General features: G+C 37.7%; 1 protein-coding gene across 2 annotated transcripts in view; it reads right to left on the reverse strand.

The window, feature by feature from the left end:
* The window catches only part of LOC121863836, a 34,092-nt gene extending 28,353 nt beyond the window's left edge, over positions 1–5,739 (reverse strand). For both annotated transcript variants that reach the window (XM_042362718.1, XM_042362717.1), the window contains exon 1: positions 5,599–5,739. The gene's annotated coding sequence lies outside the window, so the exon portion shown is untranslated. The remainder of the gene's footprint in view (positions 1–5,598) is intronic.
* Between the last annotated feature and the right edge of the window lie 261 nt (positions 5,740–6,000).

A 6,000-nucleotide genomic window follows, 5' to 3' on the forward strand; every position in this document is an offset into this window, starting at 1 on the left:
AGCAATGTGTGACCACAGCTAATACTTCCGCCGTTGAGTACGCCAATGAGGCTACTGAGCCTAAATTAAGTCAATTAACAGGCAGTCAGCTCTAAAAATCACTACGGAACCCTTAGGGTAAGAACACAAAGAAAGCAGGTTACCCACTTGAGGGTTGCCGGTGCCTACAAACGCCGACTGTCAAAGCTGGGATGTGGATTGTGGACACAGGTCGCAGATATACAGGAGGGGGGGGGTATACTATATTATATGTATATCTGCGAGTTGTGGTCCAGCTGCCGTACCGTAAAGATGTCTAGCTCATCGTCTGACGAAGATTTTCTTTTGCTCAATAGTGCTTATGCAAAAATCAGGAGGAAAAGATCTGGAATACATGAAATCAATCGCAATAGAGAAAATTACGGTGAATATCTCCATCTTTTTTTAAGGAGCTAAAATAGGACCCAAGTAGGGGTTTTTTTCAATACAAGAGAATGACTTGGGAACTTTCGAGTACATTTTGGAGAAGGTTGGACATGGTTTAACGAAAACATGGTGCAATTGGCACAACTCGCACCACCTCAACAACATGTACACCCGCGCGGGAAAACGAGAAAAACGTTTTGTTCAATCTGGACATTGCGAAACACTTATGCAAAATCATTAATAAATGCCAAATTTATATGCTGCAATGCCTCATAAGCTTTGACAAATACTTTAAATCAAAACACTACCCAGAACATAATAACTTTCAAAACTAAATTGTCTCTGTGGCAAAACGAATCTCGCGAGAAACAAAGACGAAACTCCAAATTCTCCTCGTAATTGAAGATGTAAGAATTCACTGGTTGTTGACTTAGACTAATATACAAAATAACATTAATAATTACACCGAGATGATATAAAACAAGATACGTTCACTGAGCACCAGTTAGAAGACAAAAACAGAACCTTCAAAGGTTATTGTATTTACATTAATTTGTTTGGGGCTATAATGATGGTGATTTAATTATATAAAAATATTGGTGTAATTGTGAGCATATTTTTGGACGTTATTTTAGTGCTTTAAATTAAATATCAACCAGTCAGGTGAATTCTTATATCATCAGTTACGAGGAACATTTGAGAATTTTCTAGACTGGTGCAGACTGCAGGTACGGTAGAGACAGCAATTTTGCCATGAACATAGTGGACCAACAACTTTATGTACTACTCCACCACGGCTGTTAATGGCTTGGTGTGTGAGACGTGAGCAACGAGCCCGAGAAAAAACCCACTACTGTTGATAGCGTCATCAAGAACTAAGCAGAAACGAAATTACCAAATCTATAATGAATATAATTATTTCGCTCCCTCGCTGCGGCCCTTTGCTAACTCCCGCTAGTCTAGTACAACAGATACCCACATAACGTGCGCGCACACATACACACACATTACTTAATAAGTACTAAGGGACTGTTACATAAATATGCACAATAAATACCAAAGACTTGGCAAATAAAAATAATATATTTAGACCGCACGCAACTTCAACAATAATGACTAGTTAGGTAGTGGAGTAAAGACTGAATATTAACAGTTTCTCACTTGACTGGTTGGATGAAGAAACTGATAAGAGTTAATAACATTTTCACTCATGAACATCGAGGCAGCTAGAGTAAGAACCACTTTCTAATGTCTGGGTTCATAGCCTACTACACACTCTTATCTGACATCAGAACAGAAACATGCTGAGTAATGTTACTAGTCAATAGAACGTCTGTGTAGAGTATCGTTAACACTTGTATACTGTACCAAATAACTATCAAAGGCCCAAGGTTCTCCAGAATGAATGTTTTCTGTGAATAATATAAAATTAATATAATCTCAACGCACGTGAACTTTATAAGGCTTAGTCAAGTCATAACACTGCCGAAATAATCTGAAACAGCAATGGTTGGACTCTGGAGGACCTTCAATCATATTCAGACATTATAAATATGCAGGCATAATTTATAAACATAAAACTCTTAACAAAATATAGACCAAGGAAACCAACATTATAAATAAGAGTAAACTGGTGATCTATAATGGTTTAATACGTGAGACTCCTCGCTGGAAGACTTCAGATAGCGGCGGCGGCAATTTAGCATGCATGACCCAGTCAGCTCCTTCCTATTCCCCCCCCCCCACCTCCATCCGCAGTCAAAGGAAATTTCGCAGCCATAATACGCTAATTCCATCTCGGTACTGAATTAATCGACAGCCGCCTATATTACAGGCCAACAAGACTAATGGCGTTCCCAGAAATTTGTCAGGACGGGGGTGGCAACTAAACACACCTATAATATGTATTGTTAAAGTACGAGATGATTAATATTTTTTTCTGTGCGTTCATGATGAGCTTGCAGTTGAATTAGTGATGCTATTATTTTTTAATATTTCGTTATCGTTATTTTTTTATTGTTAAAAATGGTTTATGTGGAATAATTTATTAGCCTATGAACAAAGACCTGGAAGCGCTCTAGTTTTATCTGTAACTATTATTCTCCCGGGCAAGGAAAGCACGTCAAGAACTGGTCCCTGATAAGGGCCGCCAACTCTCCTCCCTTACTGGGTAGTCGGCCCAATATTGATTATATTTGCCGCTTACCAATTTGAAGACAAGAGATCAAACGCGTACTCATAAGTCGTGTATTTCATTTCACTGAACTTTAAACTATTATTTTCACGGTTTACGATCTATTAAGAAACAGCAGACTGGTTGACGAATATGTCTCCATCAGCGTCCAGCATTAAAGTCTTTGTTATTGCTAGAATTCAGCCATTTAAATGTTTTATGGCGGAGTATTAACTATATAAAAAGACAAACTCTAATTCCAACACTCAGATCACAAATCTAGCGACACCCCTTACAGCTAAGAGTAATAGTAAGTCTAATAACTTCTTCCTTACGCTAATCAAAACCAAACATTACTGATGACTTTCAGCCTAGCCATATAATTACCTCTCTGACTAAACGCAGCCAAAAAATAAAAACCACAAATTTCGTCATACAAGGTACTAAACTATCATGACTCAAGAGGTAAAAAAAAGAAGGGCTACGACACCACTATTGAGTGTTTAATCTCCTTACAGAGGTTTAGTTCAAGCAGTGAGAGTGACGACACCACATACGACTGAGAGCCTTTGAAAACCTTTTGAGGATGACCAACCCATGCAGGCAATATTAAATAGAGTCTTCAGAGGTGAGAGTTATGAAGGCAAGAAGGCTAGCACAGTAAAAGATAAATATTATCAATATCAACACATAAACGACAGGAGGTTCAATTGGGAGTTAAAAATATCCGTGATGTTTTTTCACCGCACCTGCTTGCATGAATCAGGTTGTGTAACAAACACAAGCAATATATAAATACAAAATAAACAACTACATAATATTAATCAATATATAAATCAATAAAAAATAAATTCTCTTACATAATCCAAATTATGCAATTACCGAAAATATACAAAATTTATATCCACTGTAGTTTGTATTGGAAGTCTAAGCTAAGTATTGCCAGAATTATGAAATTTCTGTAATACTTTTCAAGATGCAAAACACGAAACACAGAATTTGTAATGTTTCGTGTCTTGTGTTGAAGGTGTTGGGACTATGTGAAAGCTTACTTAGAATTTTATTATCGTGTCAAAAAAAACACCCACAAGGAACGTTTGACACTCAGAATAAGAGTTTGACATCCACAGTAAATGTCTGACATCCACAGTAAATGTTTGACAACCGCAGGAAATGTTTGACACCCGCAGCAAATATTTGACACCCGCAGCGAACGTCTGACACCCGCAACGACCAGTCTTCCTATCCACACACACACACACACACACACATTAAACTTATAATAACTTTATAAAGTTCGTTAGAGTTAAATTATGTAGTAAATGGACTCAATTGACGTCATATGCACAGACAACTAAATGCATGAGTAGATGTATAAATTAATTAATTAATAAGTAAAGGAAATACATAAAAAGGAAAATAAATTAATAAACAAAAATAATTCAGTCGACAGGCATAAAAAAATTAAAAAAGATACATCAGGGATATCATATATAAATAAAAGTTATAAATTTATGTATATATTAACTAATCAACTTATCAAACAATAAACAAGTTAGTGATGAATGTAAGTAAATTATTTTATCATTTTAGTGACGCAAAAAATAATAATTACATGTTTTTAGTTGTTATCTGTCTTCCTCCTTTATTTTCCTCTTTTCTCCTCATCCTTCTCTTTCTCTTTCATCTCCTTCTTCCTCCCTTCTCCCCATTATCCTCATCCTCTCTCCTCCTCATCTTCGTTCTCTTCCTCCCTTCTTCTCACTCTCCCCTTCCCTTACTCTTATTCTCTTCCCTCTCCTCTTCTTCCTTCTTCCCCCTTTTATGTTCCTCCTTCTTTTCCTCTCCTCCTCCTGTTAGTCCCATCAAAGAGGTGTCCCGTGCCTGACATAGCTCTCTCTCTCTCTCTCTCTCTCTCTCTCTCTCTCTCTCTCTCTCTCTCTTAGTAAATGATGATGCAAAAATACAATGATGATGATGATGATGATGATAAGCAAGAACAGAAGCATCACCACTGTTGCAATCATTATCACTGCCGCTGTAACCACAATCACCATCAACCACAATTACAACTACTATACCACCCGTGACCGTAACTATCTGAGCAACTATTAGAATATCACTATACAGTATCATAATCACCATCATTATATAACTCACCATACCACTATCACTGTCAATTTTACCACAAACAACCACTACTACCACAATCACCACCACCGTCACAACACAAGTTCACCACCACTACCACAATCACCACCACCGTCACAACACAACCTCCTACCTCCTCAAATCTCACCCACTGTTTACAAACATCCGTGACGTCAAGAGCGAGGCCAGCTGACTGATTTTAAACACGTCTCGTCGTGTTAAATTAAGAGGAAATTCAGTAACATTCACAGCCAGGAGTTCAATCAGTCCCACACCAACACTTGAATATAAAAATTTCGTTATATTTGGTCAAGTTCCTTAAATAAACTTGTAATAATAATAAATCAAATTTCCTTTTTACCCCAAAATTTCAAGCACTCGAAAATAAGCTACGCCGTGAGTATAGGAAATAATCAAACGTAATAATATCCTGTGAGTTTATCCTGAGCCTTGAATGTATGTGTGCCTGTGCTATCAGTTGCGTGAGGCGAGGGTTAAGCACACACACTTCAACACCCAGTTAAGATCAAAGGCGTTCAAGCATGTTCTTATTAATGATCGTTGTTTACTTATAAGAATCATCGGTTATAAGCTACAGGTCAAATGGTGTAGTGTTGAAAAAAATCATATTCTAATAAAGGTCACACGAAGATTAGCCCCATCCCGACTTCTAGGTTATTTCTTCTACAGATTTAACCATTCTAACGTTTCCTAGGGGTTAGGTTAGGTTTACGGTAGGATAGGGTAGGGTATAAGGGTAGGTTAGGTTAGGTTAGCTTTGCGATAGGGTGGTTAATCTTCAGGTGATACAAGAAACACGAACACACACACAGACTTACTGACTGACGTGTACGTATAAATTGACCCACCTGCCCCAGCACCTGTGGCCGCCGGCGCCAGTTAGCAGGTCGACATGGGTTACGCCGCCAGGGGAGGCCAGAGTCAACACCTGACACGAGGACAAAAGGTGACCGTCACTCACCCCTCACCACCACCACTGTCCTCCCTCGCTACCTGCAAAGAACAAATTTTATTATTATTATTATTATTATTATTATTATTATTATTATTTATCGCTCTTTCATCTTATTATTATTATTATTATTATTATTATTTTATTATTTATCGTCATAATTATTATTAACATTAGGTAACACATCTATTGAATGAGAGGTCAAGATGAAAGGTGAGTGACTGAACAAGGTCAAGGTGAGAGGTCAAAGGTGAGGTGAGGGGAGAGGTGTAGGCCAGGTGTGTATAATTGAGAGGAC

The sequence above is a fragment of the Homarus americanus genome, unplaced genomic scaffold (genome assembly GCF_018991925.1).
Source record: "Homarus americanus isolate GMGI-L3 unplaced genomic scaffold, GMGI_Hamer_2.0 scaffold48354, whole genome shotgun sequence".
NCBI lineage: Eukaryota > Metazoa > Arthropoda > Malacostraca > Decapoda > Nephropidae > Homarus > Homarus americanus.